The 16877-nt window shown below is 44.9% G+C and overlaps 1 protein-coding gene across 2 annotated transcripts in view; it reads left to right on the top strand.

Annotated features, from left to right (window-relative positions):
• Nucleotides 1–6946: 6946 nt before the first annotated feature.
• PRDM11 (PR/SET domain 11) overlaps nt 6947–16877 on the top strand; it is a 59637-nt gene continuing 49706 nt past the window's right edge. For both annotated transcript variants that reach the window (XM_034769581.1, XM_034769580.1), the window contains exon 1: nt 6947–7146. The gene's annotated coding sequence lies outside the window, so the exon portion shown is untranslated. The remainder of the gene's footprint in view (nt 7147–16877) is intronic.

The raw sequence follows: 16877 nt of genomic DNA, 5'->3' as shown, positions 1-16877 counted from the left end.
GGTTTGCCACCCTGAGCTGGAAACTTGCAGAAGAATAAACTTTTTTCCCAAAAGTGTCTAGTCTCCTGGCATCTTTATCGTTGTGGGTGGGTGCGGGCTAGCCGTGTCTTTCACGGTGGTTGACGGACTCCACGACCAGTGAGTTCAGGGCAGGATAAGTGTACAAGTACTCATGCCCCTTCGTTGGCACAAAGTACTTCCACTCTGCCTTCTTTGAAATGGGCGGCAGAGAGGCAGGGGTTTGCCAGAGCCCGACAGAAATATTGGCTACCCCTTGGTGAAGCGGCAGGGCCACACAGCCCGGTGCCGAGGAGGACAGGACATTAAACAAAGTGTCTGATGGCTCCTCCATCTCCTCAGCCTGGAGCTGGAGACTTTTATGGCTACGCGTTGGAGAAGCTCTTGATGAGCCTTAAAATCCTCCTGAGAAGGAGGGGGCGGTGCCGCTATGGACTCGTCCGGTGCCGACAAGACAACCGGTACCGCCCCTAGGGCTTCGGGTGGTACCATCGGGTTGCACTCCACGTCTGGGTCCGGGCGCAGTGCCGGTGGTTCGGTACCCGAGGACTGCTCTCGGTGCCAAGACGGGGATGCCGAGTGGACCTGGGACGCCCCAGCCACTGAACGGGGCCTCGCCGGTGCGGGCACTTGGGGCCATGATGCCCACTGGCACCACTATCCTTGCCAGGGCGCCCCTTGCCACTGAGCCGTCTGACGTCCTAGAAGATCTGCTTGCTCTTGAGGGATGATGCGGCCCAGGAAGGGACGGCTGGGACCCGAGGCTGAAGTTACCGAGGAGCGCACAGTGCCATATGAGCGGCTGGACCGGTCCCGGCCATGTCAGCTCCGACCCCGGGATTTGGACCTCCACGACGAGGAGATGTACACGTCGGAGGAGCTATGTCTGGAATCCCTTCGGCGACCGTGGCTACAATGCCTTGGTGCCGGTGCCGGTCGGGATGCACTCCAAGTATGGCGAGTGCTGTGGTATGAGCGGCAGTGCTGATGGCGTCGAGACCTGCTATCACTCCGAGTGGAAGAGGAGCGTCAACGCTTTCTGTCCCGGCGCCTGCAACCCCTCTGGGCAGAGGAAGACTCTGGAGACTCGGTCTCAGGCGACCCAGTCAACGGAGTGGAGATCTGCCGCGGGCCTCAGGAAGGCCCCGCAGATCGAGACGGGGCCTCAACCTCCGACCTGGCAGGGGAGGGCTGGTGAGCGCCCAGCGGCAGCTTCCCTCGGGACTGGGGGCCCGACTCAGGCAGCACGCCCGGCACCAGCAGGACGAGGATATCATGTGCTGCCTGAGCTGCCTCCGGCGTCGATGTCATCCTCACTGCCAGAGAGGCAAGCGCAGATGGGGCCAGACTACTCCGCTCAACGCGAGTCGGAGGTCTGGGTCCCGAGGGGGATTGTGGGCTGCCAACTTGATAGCAGTGAAGATTTTAATCTTCTCTTTGTACCCAGAATGGATATAGGCCAGGTAATAATGATACAATTTCATAGATTCTAGGACTGGAAGGGACCTCGAGAGGTCATCGAGTCCGGTCCCCTGCCCGCATGGCAGGACCAAATACCGTCTAGACCATCCCTGATAGACATTTATCTAACCTACTCTTAAATATCTCCAGAGATGGAGATTCCACAACCTCCCTAGGCAATTTATTCCAGCGTTTAACCACCCTGACAGTTAGGAACTTTTTCCTAATGTCCAACCTAGACCTCCCTTGCTGCAGCTTAAACCCATTGCTTCTGGTTCTATCCTTAGAGGCTAAGGTGAACAAGTTTTCTCCCTCCTCCTTATGACACCCTTTTAGATACCTGAAAACTGCTATCATGTCCCCTCTCAGTCTTCTCTTTTCCAAACTAAACAAACCCAATTCTTTCAGCCTTCCTTCATAGGTCATGTTCTCAAGACCTTTAATCATTCTTGTTGCTCTTCTCTGGACCCTTTCCAATTTCTCCACATCTTTTTTAAAATGCGGTGCCCAGAACTGGACACAATACTCCAGCTGAGGCCTAACCAGAGCAGAGTAGAGCGGAAGAATGACTTCTCGTGTCTTGCTCACAACACACCTGTTAATACATCCCAGAATCATGTTTGCTTTTTTTGCAACAGCATCACACTGTTGACTCATATTTAGCTTGTGGTCCACTATAACCCCTAGATCCCTTTCTGCCGTACTCCTTCCTAGACAGTGTCTTCCCATTCTGTATGTGTGAAACTGATTTTTCCTTCCTAAGTGGAGCACTTTGCATTTGTCTTTGTTAAACGTCATCCTGTTTACCTTAGCCCATTTCTCCAATTTGTCCAGATCATTTTGAATTATGACCCTGTCCTGCAAAGCAGTTGCAATCCCTCCCAGTTTGGCATCATCCGCAAACTTAATAAGCGTACTTTCTATGCCAATATCTAAGTCGTTGATGAAGATATTGAACAGCGCCGGTCCCAAAACAGACCCCTGCGGTACCCCACTCGTTATGCCTTTCCAGCAGGATTGGGAACCATTAATAACAACTCTCTGAGTACGGTTATCCAGCCAGTTATGCACCCACCTTATAGTAGCCCCATCCGTAAGCTGGAGAGACCACTGTGAGAGAAAGAAGGTGATTCACCTCCAAGAAATCATTCTGTCTTTGCCTTGTTTGTGAATGCAGCAACCAATAGGGTTAACATGTAAGTCTGTGCTGTGGACAAATATCCACTTGGATCTACGCTACACTGAAAAGTTGGTGAGGCGTGTGAAAAAACACACCCTGACTGATGTAGTTATGCTGAAATAACCCCCAACAGCTATATAAATGGAAGAAGGCTTCTGTCAACATAGCTATCCTCGTTCAGGGAGGTGGTGATCTTGCACTGACAGAAAAATCCCTTTTGTTGGACATTCTGTTGGACAGCATACGGTAGTATCCATAGTGTGGACATACCTTGAGACCCTCCCACTCCACCTCTGACCCCAACTTATTTCACAGTCATTACCATTGTGATGGCTTATCAGTAAATATCAGTCTAGTGCTTGATTTATGCTGGTGACCTAGAAGTGAAAAACCTCTCAGCCATAACCAGCACCCTGAATTATTTCAGTTCTGCCAAGTAATGCTGTTAGAAGGTAGAACAACCTCATTTACCCCCAATAGTGCATATAATTGGCATGCTAGCAAAGGATCAATGCAGGTTAACCTTATAGCTGAACCTGTTTTCGTTCAAGTCAGTGGAAGTTCTACTATTGATTTCAGTGGGAGCAAGCCTAGTCCCTTTATATACACAGAGATCACACCTACCATTGAGATTCAGCCATCTTTAGGGAGGGACTGTGAAAGAGTTCACAGCAATGCTTTCCAACAGTTCAGAGCGGGGAGTGAGGAATTCTGCAGGGTAATCTTTAGGCCAGCAGAATGTAAATCATCCAAATTGGACATGAGTCTTTTGGGGTTAGCATGGGTAATCCGGTTACAACCATTATAGGATCTTTAAATCTGTACTGAATCATGTATAAATAATTCTGAAACAGTCTGTAAGTGGAAATTTTGTGAGCATTGTACAATCAGTGTAAGTAAGCATGTCACAAAGTTGCCTAGGCTCTCATACCTCAGATGAACGCACACTGCCATGCACACTCACTCATTAAAGTGATGCTTTTTTCTCTGTTTTCCATTTGGTACTTGATTCTGCTCCCACTGACTTCAGAGAAAATACGATCTATTCCTTTGTGTTCTGAAAGTTTGGGCCTTCAAGATGCTGCATAGCTTTTGGGAGGTAATGAGTGCCCTTAACCCGGACTTCATTCAGAGCTGAGGGTACTTGTCACCTCCCACTGTCGGCCCTGAAAGCTGTTCAAACATAATTGTTGTTAGGTTCTTTTGTGTTTATTTCAGTATGCAAACTGTTTTCTTCTGCAGCCCCAAAGCTAAGTTTCAGTAAAAGAACCCTTTAATATCTAATACATCCTCTGTTGGGAGACTGTCCTGCTCCTGCAGGGCAATGGAGTTGATAATCTAATACTGCAAGTTTCAGAGTAGCAGCCGTGTTAGTCTGTATCCGCAAAAAGAACAGGAGTACTTGTGGCACCTTAGAGACTAACAAATTTATTAGAGCATAAGCTTTCGTGGACTACAGCCCACTTCTTCATATGCATTCCACTCTATATGCATCCGAAGAAGTGGGCTGTAGTCCACCAAAGCTTATGCTCTAATAAATTTGTTAGTCTCTAAGGTGCCACAAGTACTCCTGTTCTTAATACTGCAAGGTCTTTTCTACCTGGACCCTAATGAGGGCTGTTGTTTGCAAAGCTTTTCTGAGAGCACAGAAGAAACAATGGCACTGGGAGGTATACTGCGGCACTTCAGAACACTAGGGAATCCATGAGATGGTGGGGAAGACTGCCTAGGGAATCATTTAAAAAAATTAACATGAGCTTAGTAATAAGTGAGGGGGAAATGGATTGGAAGAGGGGGTTTTCTCTTCAGCAGGGAGAGGAGGCTTTTTGAAGGTGTTGCTCAAATTTCCACTGCATTCCTCCTATAATGATTATTATGATGATTATTTTCTAGACAGGAAAGGAGACAAGATCTCTGCCACAAGGATTTTACAATCTGAACAGGCAACACAGAGGGAAAGGGGCAAGTGGCAATGAGACACGAAGCACAAAAATGGGCAGTGCCATTTAGCAGCAATCTTTATTAATTCCATATTTTGGGGGAAGTTTTTCATTATTACTTTTTCCTTTCAGCTAATTTAATAGAATCATAGAAATGTAGAGCTAGAAAGGACCGCAAAAAGTCATCAAGTGCCGCTCCCTGTGCTGTTTGTTAATCATCTTTACAAACCCAATATTGTATATGATGCAAATTGTATTCACACACACACCATACACTCCTCAACACATAAACAGAAATTGACAACCAGAGGCAGCCTACACTGGGATCTGATATATTTCTGAAGAGTTTGAAGGTGCTGATAGCTCATGGTATTTCTTTCCCATGCTTATTTATGCAACTGCCTTAAAGTTATTTAATTGTCATCAGAAGTTGGGGATAAAATTATACAGAAGAATTATCCTCTATGTAGGAGCATATTCCTGAATGGCTGGAAATGGGGAGCACAAAGCATACCCACAATCGGGGAGACCTCAAAGTGATATACATTTGGACTTCAATATAGCAATTTGATCCACATAGGCCTTGTTTTGTAAATTAATCTCTTTTTGGAACTCAGTTGATTACCTCCTGATTATATTGTCAGACAGCTGTTTTATACATTTGAGCAACATATTGGGGTGATTCTACCAACCATGCACACCCTAAATTCCCATTGAAATCCGTGGGGTGCAAAAGGTACAGAATTGGGCTTTTATTTTTGTCAGAGTACACTTCTTTATTCCCTTTTTCCACATACTTTCTTTGTTTCTCAACTCAGCCCATCCTTTTTCCAACACACATCTGGGGATATTCCATAATGGAAAAGAATCTAATTTATCAGGACAGCAAAAAGGGAGGTATGCCAGTGTTTGTATTGTCATCATAGCGCTGTTCACATACAAGCCTGTGGTCAGCCCAGGAACTGGAAAACTAGTCATCTGTCCTTCCCTTCATCCTCACTATGTCCCACTTGGCACAGCAGCCAGGCAATCTGCATTGTTTAGTTTAAAATTTAATGTTTGTAGATGGCTTTAGCTGGAATGTTTATTTTATTGACAAAATGTGCTTCATGTGATTATTAAATTATGCCTAGTTCTCTTTCCTTCATCATATTGTCCTTAATTTGTACACAGAGCTCCTGGCCATATAACACTTCAAATCTTTTTTTATCAGCTTTGAATACCAGCTATGCACTGCTATATCACTACAAAGTTCATTTTTCCAAGCTGAAGAAGATTCCAAAGAATCATGGGAATTAGTGAGGGACTGTATGTACATGTCCTAGACTTGCTGAGTCTTGCTACTTGGAGGAAGATTCCTCACTTTTGGATTCACCTTGAGGCCATTTAAAAAAATACTTCCTTCAGGTGACAAAGGATTTTCATGTTTCAATTAGACACTTAAAATAACCTTCTTCCAGATGGCTGGCTTGATAGGGCAGCATATGCTGACTGGTATGGGAGCTAAGGGATATTTCCTAGTGCTTTGTCCAGTTTTCTTTAAGAATGTCAAGAGTGTTGGGATTTCTACCAACTTTCCTTCAATAGCATTAATAGGACCCAACTATGCAAATGCCTTTGCAGGGAAATAACTTTACATATGTAAGGAAATCCAATTTTAAAATCAATGGCCTCAGTCCTCCAAACACACCTGCTTAATTTTATGCTCACAAGTAGTCCCAATGACTTCAATAAGCACTCTCAGTGCAGAAAGTTAAAGGCATCTATTGTAAGACTTTGCAGGATCAGCACCTAAAACAATAAAGTGCAATGGGGGGGGGGCATTTATCTTTTCTGCAAACTTTATTATTTCAAATAGTCACTGATCGAAGACACCTCCCCCCCAAAAGTCACATGTGATTGTGAATATTTTTTTAGAAGTCAAAAGTGGGATGCATTTGTAAGGCAGCAGGCAACTGCAGACATCAGGGGAGTAAATGAAATGTGGAGCCCGAGGGGAAGAGAAAGAAGCCAGAAAAAAAGTCCAGCAACTTGGCTTTGCAATTTTTTTTTCTTTCCCCAAAGTTGCTTTTTTCACACACACAATTTGGGTGTTTTTAACCCTTTTCATGTCCTCCTCCTTTTCCTAGTTTTCATGCCCTTTTCTGCTGCAAGTGCAGGATCAGGAAGGGGTGGCAATTAGGTTCTGGGCTCCGGTCTGGGAGGCTATTCGGAGGGAAGGGGGGAGCTCAGGGGCACTGGGAGATCCCCGGCCGGCTGCGCCTCCCTCCCCCGGTTCGGGGGGTCCCCGGGCTCGGCCCCCGAACGCCCCTCTCTTCCGTTCTCCATGTCATTTCCTGTGCTAATAAGATGGTGGTCACGGCCGGGAGGGAGGGAGCCGCCGCCGCCTCCGCCGAGCCCGGCCCGGCCACGGGACCCGTCCTCGCCTGGGACTAGCGAGCCGGCCTGGCCGGGCCGGTGGGAAGGGAGGGGGCAGCGAGCCGGGGGCCCCCGGGCGGAGCGCCCTCCCCCACGCCGAGGCGGGGGCCCCGAGCCCGCAGCGCCGAGGTGAGTCAGCCCCTTTGGTAGCCAAGGTGGCCACGAAAATGGCTGCGGAGCGCGGGGGCGGAGGGGGGCGGGCTGCGGGGCCGGAGCCGCGCGGGGCGGGGAGCCGGGGCTCCTTGCGGAGAGGGCGCTGGGTGAAGGGGCCTCCCCCCACCCACCGGCCGGCCTGCCCCGGGGTCCGCGGGCTGGCAGGTAGGTGCCTCCCCCTCCCTTTCCCCCGGGCGGGCGCTGGGCTCGGCCCCCTCCGCTCCCGCCCGCTCCGATGTTGCCTTTTTTCCGCGCCGCCCCTTCCTCCCCTAGTTGTTACATTGTATCCGGTGAGTGACGAGGCAGCGGGCCAATGGGCGGTGGGGGAGGGCAGTGAGCGTTCGAGATTGGAACGCGGGGGTGGGGCCGTGAGGCCGCTAAAGGATGGGGGGGGGGTGCGGTGAGAGGAGGTGAGGTGCTGGTTTGGTGGGGCAGTAACTGTATGTTATGGTGGGGGGGATGCTGAACATAGTTATATGCATCCCAAGAAGTGAGGTTTTTACTCACGAAAGCTCATGCCCAAATAAATCTGTTAGTCTTTAAGGTGCCACCAGACTCCTTGTTGTTTTTGTAGATACAGACTAACACGGCTACCCCCTGATAGTTATATGTTGGGAGAGAGGGGATGAGACTGTGTGTTAGACGAGGGAGTGTGTTACACTCTCCCTCACCGCAGCCAGTACGTCCTCTGGTTAATTTCTGTTCAGGTTCTTATACCGTGCCCATCAGTGTCTTCCCCTAATCCCCTTGAGCTAAAGGTGTAACTCAGAATGATACTCTGGGTTGGCTCTGCATTGTCCTTGCTTGATAAGGACCTTTCTGTGCTGAGCCTGCCCATCCCCAAGATTCTGGGATGCACCACTGAGTAGTGTCATGCCTTGCCAGCTTTTCTCAGCTGGCCTTGTCAGCTATTGCAGAATTTAAGATTCTGTTAAATAATTATAGCTAGCACTGCAAAGCAAACCTGTGAATGTGAACAAACATCTTATGTAAGTGTAGTTACACTGACATAGCGAACTCGGAGAGGTGTGAAATGGTCCCATTTGTGTAAATGTGTCATTGACTCTGAAGCCTAAGGATGTCCGTTTAAATGTCGGCAGTAATTACTCTATTGCTTATTGTTTTAACAAAAACTTTAGGCTGGTTTGAGATTATAGATGGGCCGTGAGTAGTGTACCATCACTTCTTTGTTCCCAAAATAACCACTGTTACAAATAGATAGCACAGAGAGAAATTCTCAAATAAAAAGTTAAGTGTTTTTTTGTTTTTGTGGAGTTATATGTAGTGTTCCCGAGTATTCAGACAGCCACTGCAAATCCCAAACTTTTTACAAATGATCATTCAGACAGCAATTGGCTATACTATTTGCTATTGATCATTCATTTATACTTCTGCGTAAACAATTTGTTGCTACTCAGGAAACAGACACAGTATCATGTGGTTTGTGTGACAAACCACACATCATGCATAGAGCCCCAATTAGCTGCTCACAAACACCCCAGAGGCTGAAACTTATTCTCATAAGTCAGTGGTCAGATACTTCCAAATAACAGATTTGCAGAAATCACAATTTGGTTGTGAATGATTTGAAGCCAGAAAAAGTGTGAAATCTTTAACAATAAAATAGTTGCAGTGAATAATTCAAGAAGGCCTAGCTACATGCTTTTATAGTGCCTGTTAGTGTGGTGCCTGGATTTAGCATTTAGAAATAATTTACATTTTACAAAGTAAGCCTCACCACCCCATATCCTCAGTAGGTAATTAAGCACTATCCCCTACTAAGAGAAACAAGTTTCAGAGGTGAAGTCACTAACTCGAGATCTCATAGCAAGTCAGCACCAGAGCAGCCAGGATTAGAATTTGTTAGATCCCGGCTCCAAGTTCAATCTGTTGGATTCTGATCCATCCATATAGGGTGACCAGATAACAAATGTGAAAAATTGGGATGGGGGGGCAATAGGTGCCTATATAAGAAAAAGCCCCAAATATCAGGACTGTCCCTATAAAATCGGGACATCTGGTCACCCTAGATCCATATCTAGTGGGGAGGGATAGCTCAATGGTTTGAGCATTGGCGTGCTAAACCCAGGGTTGTGAGTTCAATCCTTGAGGGGGCCACTTAGGGATCTGGGGCAAAATCAGTACTTGGGCCTGCAAGTGAAGGTAGGGGGCTGGACTCAATGGCCTTTCGGGGTCCCTTCCAGTTCTATGAGATAGGTATATCTCCATATACGTATTAAAAAAAATAGAAGTTATTTAAACGATGGTGGGCCAAAATACAAGGTTAAAAACTTTGAACTTGGTCATCCTGTGTTGCATACAGAAAAAAAGAAGAGTGGCTTGAAGTCAGAATTGGAAGGTGTGAAATATTGTTTAGGATTAAGAAGGTTTTTGATAGTATTTAAAGTAAGAGTGGATGAGAGAAGACAAAGAGCTACGTAGTGCAACGTAACATTGTTTTTTATATCAGCTGTATTTTGAAATAATTTAAACACGATAAATATTTTAACAAATAACTGACTCTTGCTACAAGAATTAGGAGTTATGCTGTTGTCTGGACAGATGAGCCCTCAAGGTTTGTAATATGTTTGCTAAAAGCTAAGTCCATGTGGAGTATATTTCCTTGGGAGGAACCAAAACTTGTACTATCCAGGGATCTACTTATGTAAAAGAATAAGATCTGCATTTTCCATTTTGAGTCAAAGCTGGTCTCTGCATATTCATTTAGCCAGTATTAATGTTAGTAAGGTTCATGTTGTCTGGTTTTAAAATTAAAACTGAGAAACACTCTTTCCCCTGCCCTACGTCCTCCACACAGTGGAAATAGAAAAGTTGTTGCAGTGCTTTGCTGAAGTAATTTACCATGTAGAAATTGTTTGAGCTGAATGCATATTGTTGATATGAGCAGTGAAATTCCTTTTAGTTTTGTTATTAAATCCTTGGTGCCTCCTTCTGAACCCCCCTCTCCACCCCCCCTCCCCAAGAAGTGAGGAATACGGCTTCTCAGGGTACATCTACACTACAGCGGGGAGTCGATTTAAGATACGCAAATTCAGCTACGTGAATAGCGTAGCTGAATTCGACATATTGCAGCCGACTTACCCCGTTGTGAGGACGGCGGCAAAATCGACTTCTGCCGCTTTTTGTCGGCGGCGCTTACTACCACCTCCGCTGGTGGAGTTAGAGCGCCGATTTGGGGATCGATTGTCGCGTCCCGACGGGACGCGATAAATCGATCCCCGAGAGGTCAATTTCTACCCGCCGATTTAGGCGGGTAGTATAGACCAGACCTCAGTTTGGGAGGAAATCAATTCCTTTGATTCTCCAGGCATTCCGGTTGGCGAAGTGAGATAACTTCATCAAACAGTGGTAGAACCCTGGCTTGTTGAATTAGGAAAGCTGTAGTTCAGCCTCTACGCAAAACAGTTGGGCCCTGTGTTCCCTTCTCTTTTCAATGACTAGGATCTTATATAAATTGAAGAGAAAAAAGGACTGACTTAAAAAAACCAACCTAAAACCTATCACAGCAAACCATTGTTCCTCTAGCACTGTGACTGCATAGAGTGTTTTACATTAGGTGCAGTGTACTTAAAAAAAAAAATTCATCCCTGCCCCAAAAAGCTTACAGTCTAAGGATCCAACCTGCTAAGCAGTTCCTGGGAAGTAAAGAACAACTTCAACTCCCACTAGAGTCAGTAGAACTTAAGGGTACTTGGCACCTGACAGAATTAGACCCTAAATGTTATCTTGGTATGGAGTGAAATGTTACAAAGCAATGAAAGCAGGGATGGAAGTGGCTCTATTTTTTAAGCTCCTTAATGACATATAAAAATTAGGACAGAGCATTTTTGCTTTAAATTGAAGATTATGATCTGAAACAAAACATAGTATTAGGATATATATTTATTTTCAGGCAAAGGACACTTCTACCTAAGACACTATTCTCTACTGGCCTACAAACAACAGTCCAGCATTTCCCTGAAATATAGTTCACACACACATATATCAAGCACATTATTGTCTTGACATTTCATGGGTTGCTCTTTATCTTTCTGATTCTGAGTCACTTAGCTGCTCTAGGGCTGGCAACAATCACTTGCTTTTTGGATAGTTCAGTAGGAAGGATTTTGGTGACGGTCACTTTTGCATTGAACTCTAGTTTTAAGAAAACTTGATTTCCTGCAGTTAATTATTTTATTGCTTGTCATTTAATGTAGTAATGCAAGGTTTTTTTGTTGAGATTTTTTACTTTTATTTGTTTTTTATACCCAGCAATAAAATGAAGGAACTTCTTAAAATCTTCTCCAGAAGATTTGCCTGGAGAAGCTAAACTTAGCCCATATGCATCACATGAGGGGGTGCATGTATCTAACACATAGAAAAATCTATTGCTTTCACAAGAGAAGCCAAAATAAGCAAAAAGACATTTTGCTGAATATGTAGTGCAGCTCTTTGGAATCTTAAGAAGTTGGTAGTCCCTTATATTCTGTTTGCCATTTGTCTAGATGTAATTCACATGCTTTCCCAGTGCAAAATTGGAGTTCTCTTGTCTCAGATACTTGCCCTTTGGTTAACGTCAGGCGCAGTGAGTACAGGTTCTTCTGAGTCCAGGTATGTGCCTTCCAAAGGCACCTTGTCTGTTATAAAGGCAGTCTGTGCATTCAGCAACTGCCATTATTAGGCAAACCACAGAAACATTACCACATGGTAATATTTATTAGACTAGTGCCCCCTCATTTTGCTAAGCTCTGTACAGACACAAAATAAGAGAATGTGTCTGCCCCAAAGTGCTTACAAGCTAAATCAACCTGACAGACAAGGGCTTGGAGGAGAAACAGAGTCATAGAAAGGTCTGTGTTAGATCGGGGAATAGAACCCAGGTCATCTGACTCCCAGTCCAGTGCCCTATCTAGACTGTGCTGGCTTTGGTTGGGCTGCTTAGCTTTTCTGCACCTAATCCCAGTCTACCCTCTTTCTCATTAAATTTACATTTGCAACACATTCCACCAAAAAGGGCACTAACTAGTTTTTGCTTGAAAAATAAGAAGGTCACCTCTGCAGCCCTGGCTTTTGGAATGAGAAGCATACGGTTTCATGGACCAATGACTCCTGCACAGTTGTAGGAGGCTGTAGCGTCTCCCTTAGCACTGGCCTTTGCCCTAGTAATGGGGCAAGTGGGTGCTCATTTTACAGGCTTTGGCTCTCTTCCCCATTTTCTCTTTGCTGCTGAAGGCTTCCCCCCCCCCCCAAGTGGAAAAGTTCCTTCTATACCGATGGTCCCATTTTGGCACAACATTGGCCCAGTGCAATGTCGTGTTTAAGGAATCCCTGTTGGTTGAGCTCATGGAGGGAAGGTTGGGGGCTGGTCACTTGATTCCACTGCCTAGAAAAGTCAGAGAGGAGAATATGCTGGGAGAATCTTCAGAATAGAGGCGATCCCCAAGAGAGCAATCACACTGCAGACTGAAAAGGCCAAATAAAGAACACAGAAAAGCTTTGCATGTGGCCTCTGGAGGGAAAGGGTGAGAACAGAGAGGTGGGTGAAAGAATAACAGGGAGAAAAAGAGAAAAGCTTTCCAAGGCAGGGAACATATGTTTTATTTGTTCTGCAAAGTGCCTATTTCATGTCAAGCACTGTATTAAAAATAGGAAAGATTGGGTAGGTGAGAGAGTGGGAAAGGAAAAGGTGGTAATTCTGAGGTGCTGCATGTGCAAATATTTACCATTTGGAAATACTTTGTATATAATGTAGACACATGGAAACTGGTCTGTGAACAGTTTTCACACTTCAGACTGCTCATTAAGTGATTCAGGCTACAGCCAGGGGCAGTGTGGGGGGAAAGAGAAGGTATTTGAACTCCCAAAATCTCAAGTTCTTTTGGCTGAAAGAATGAGGCTGTTCAGAATGCTGATGCTTAAACTGTTACCCTTAGGCTTCAGAGTCAACACCTCATTGTGAGGAATGGGTCTCTCAGACATTAAGGCCAAAAGGGCCCATCATGATTATCTAGTCTGACCTCCTGCACATGCAAGCCACAGAACCTTGCCCACCCTGTCCTGTAATAGACCCATAACCTCTGGCTGAGTTACTGAAGTCCTGAAATCATGATTTAAAGAGGTCAAGATACAGAGAATCCAGCATTTACACTAGTTTAAACCAGCAAGTGACCTGCGCCCTATGCTGCAGAAGAAGGCAAAAAACCCTCCAGGTCTCTGCCAGTCTCACACTTCACATTTATCAGAACTATTGCTTAAAAGCTTTGTGTCTTCAGCCTCCAGAAGACAACATTCCAAGTGTTTCACATTCAAAACATTTTCTTTGCATTCAGAAGGTGAAAACATTTTTTTTTGTAATGAAAGCTAAAATCTTTGGAAACTGATGGTCTCCAAAGAAATGTCAATGAAATATACTACAGGCTACCATCTCAGTGCAGCCCATAGGTCACAAATAGCTATCATTTTTATAATGTGCCCATCGCCAGGGTATCTAGGTGCATACATCTAATTTAAGTACACTTCACACAAAAGGCACGCCTACACAGCAGCTGGGAGGTATGCTCCACAGCTCGTGTAGACATACACTAGCTCTGCTTGAACTAGCATGCTAAAAATAGTTGTGTAGCGTGGCAGTACAGGCAATGACTCAGGTTAGCTGCCTGAGCACAATCCCACCTGATCCCTTGGGTGCCTACTCAGGGAGCTAGCCTGAGCCTCCACTCTTGTGCTGTGGCCACTCACTATTTTTAGCACACTAGCCTGAGCTGAACTAGAGTGTATGGGTCTGTGTGAGCTGGGAACCATACTTCTCAGCTGTTGTGTGGGCATACACAAAAGGACTAGCTTCTCCACCCCTCTCTCATTATGCTGCTGTTTCTTAGATGACAATTTTACTTCAATTGTCTGACTGCATCAGCAACATAGCCCAACCATTTTACAGCTGCTATTAGGCAAACCACAGCATGCCCCATACAATGGTATTTATTTGTAATGTCAGTTTATACAGTGTGCCTGACAGAAATGTTGTAAGCTTTTGAACTCTTAATAAAAACCTATCAGTAAAGGAATTAAAGTTGGCGCAGTGTTAACCTACAGAGCTAAGATCTTCCCTGTCTCATTAAAAGCCTTGGTAAAAGACTATAGAGGTCTGGCAATGGATTGCCTTGGATGCCAATGAATTGAAGTTGTGTTGGACCAAGATGGGAAGCAAATTCCAGAATCAAGGTTCTCTACCAAGTACATCATGTCCCTGTCCCCTCTCTTCTCCAGTACCTCAGCTGGAGGTATAACATGGAGCGAGAGGCAGATTTCTTAGGGTATATCTACACTAGGGATGTAAATATGGTTTTAAAAAGTACCCATTTAAACTATTACAATTCTATCAGTTAACCATTTGATTGTTAACATGACGAGGTTGGGGGCCGTTGCCTGGCCCCACACGGTGAGGTCTAGGGTCCAGGCTGCTGCCAATCTGTTTTAAACATTAACTGCAATATATTAATGGTAAGCTAATACTTATTGGTTAACTGTTTAACCGTTTAATATTTTATATCCCTAGTCTACACAGCAAAGAAAATCCCGCAGCTGGCCCGAGCCTGTGGACTCGGGCTCATGGCTGCGGGGCTGGAGCCCGAGTTCTGGTATCGTCCCACCTCACAGGGTCGTAGAGCCCACTGGCCAGCCCAAGCCCAGATGTTTACACAGCAGTGAAACAGCCCAAACCCTGCTCGCCCGAGTCAGCTGGCACAGGCCAGCCGTAGGTGTCTAGTTCCTATATAGAAATACCCTATGATACACGGGACCCAAATCATAACAGGCTTTATCAGTTAAACCAGCAGTTTGACTTACACCTCACATTTAACAGAAAGTCGGTGTAGTTCATAGAGCACATGGCAGTCCCCTTGGCAAGATGCCCAGCTGAGCAAGTAGAGAGCCATATTCTGCATTAACTAAAGCTTCAGAGTAGTCTTGACAGTTGGATTAGCCCTTGTAGTCACAATGTTGTGACCACTTGGGTGCTAACTAATGTGCCAGGTATGTCACATATGAAGTGCTGATCTCCCAAATGGATTGGCGAGCAGGACTAAAATAGAAAGGCATGCTGTGCTGTCTGTCATTACTTAGGGGCATCATCCGAGGTGTGTGAAGGGAACCCAAGACTTGTATAGCAGGGGGTACTGTGGGTCAGAAATAATCTGCACTGGCAAAGCTGAGTGCCTGTAGTTTTGTGGATCCTGATTTTGGGCAGCCCCTGTGGTTGGCTTAGCTCTCAAATTAATTGCCAAAGTCACTGAAGGCTCAACTGTGTGTAACTAGGGTGATGCATGGTGACAATGCATGAGCTGATGGTATGAAACACTATCTCATATTTAGGCATTTTTTCTTACCTTCCACTGAAAGCCACACACATTTCTGTTCGTATTACACTAGCATAAAGCAAAGTGAACCTATTTATTTTCACTCCTATCCGAATTCATGAGCCAGGGCACAGATATATGTTTGGGAATCCCACACTTGTGAACAATAAACAGGAGTGTTACAGACCTGAAACTTTTACAAGTTCCTGATGAGTCCTATTTCTAAGTTCACCCACTCAAGGTCAGTAATTGGAGCTATTATTGCTAGGGGACATCAAATGTTTCCATGCTGACAATTTAAGGCAACAGCTGAAACATTGTATAGCACATTCTCTTTCAGTACAATGAAGCTTTATTTTGATCACCTTTCATAGAAACTGTATCTTAAACTGCTGTATTAAGTTAAATAAATATAGTTGCAGAATCAAATAATAACTAATAAGACAGGAATAAATAACTAATAATAAGAAACTAATAAGAGAGGAATATGCAAGGGAGAAAATATGTTTTCAGTTGCAATTGTTTTAAGGATGAAAATTCTAAAATCATTTGTACCTTTCACTCTGGGTTCCCAAAATGCTCCTTTGATTGCTGGCTTCTCTTTTACACCCAGTCTGTGCAGCCTGTCTCCTTATTGTAGTCTGCTATTTTCTTTGAAAGAGACATTTTGCTTGGAAGGTACCAGGACAGATGTTAGATATGGCTGCAGTTAGCGATTGGCCTTTTAAACCACCTCAAGAAGCAATTACTGAACTCTGTCAATAAACTTGGAAAACTGACCTCCACAGAAATCAATATTGGTGATTGATTCTACTCATTCATCATAATATATTCTCATTATATAAATATATATTAGAGACTGCACATGTACTTGTCCCATGAGGGCTTGAAAAATCCACTTTCCTAGGCAAGTAGGAAGCATCCCTGAATAGGTACCATCAACTTTGGCAGAATCTAAGCTTTCAGTTTTTTTTACTACTGAGTTTCTGTCACTTACGGTTATAAAGAAAACTTCCAAATGTGAATAGCATGTAACCCAATGCATTGATGTCTACCTGAATTTTGATGGTATCCAGGCTTCTGCTTCTTATAGGTTTTGGAGGGAAGGGGTGTGGTAGTGCAAAAGTAGCTTTCATAATCCTGGCTAGTAGGCAAAGTCCTTGGGCCATTGGGAACTTTATGAATTCTTCAAGCCTTATGCATTCTTTATCCCTCCAGAGCCATCATTCATATATGGTTAAATATCCCTATGTGCGTGGTGGGTTGCTTTGTTCCTTGAGAAATCTGTACTGTACACTGTGGAAATGTATAGGAAAAGAAACTGATAGGATTCCAATGCTATAGGGTCTGCTC

The sequence above is a fragment of the Trachemys scripta genome, chromosome 4 (assembly GCF_013100865.1).
Source record: "Trachemys scripta elegans isolate TJP31775 chromosome 4, CAS_Tse_1.0, whole genome shotgun sequence".
NCBI classification, from domain to species: Eukaryota; Metazoa; Chordata; order Testudines; family Emydidae; genus Trachemys; species Trachemys scripta.
Note: the sequence above shows the minus strand (reverse complement) of the source record. Positions and strands in the feature narration are given on the sequence as shown.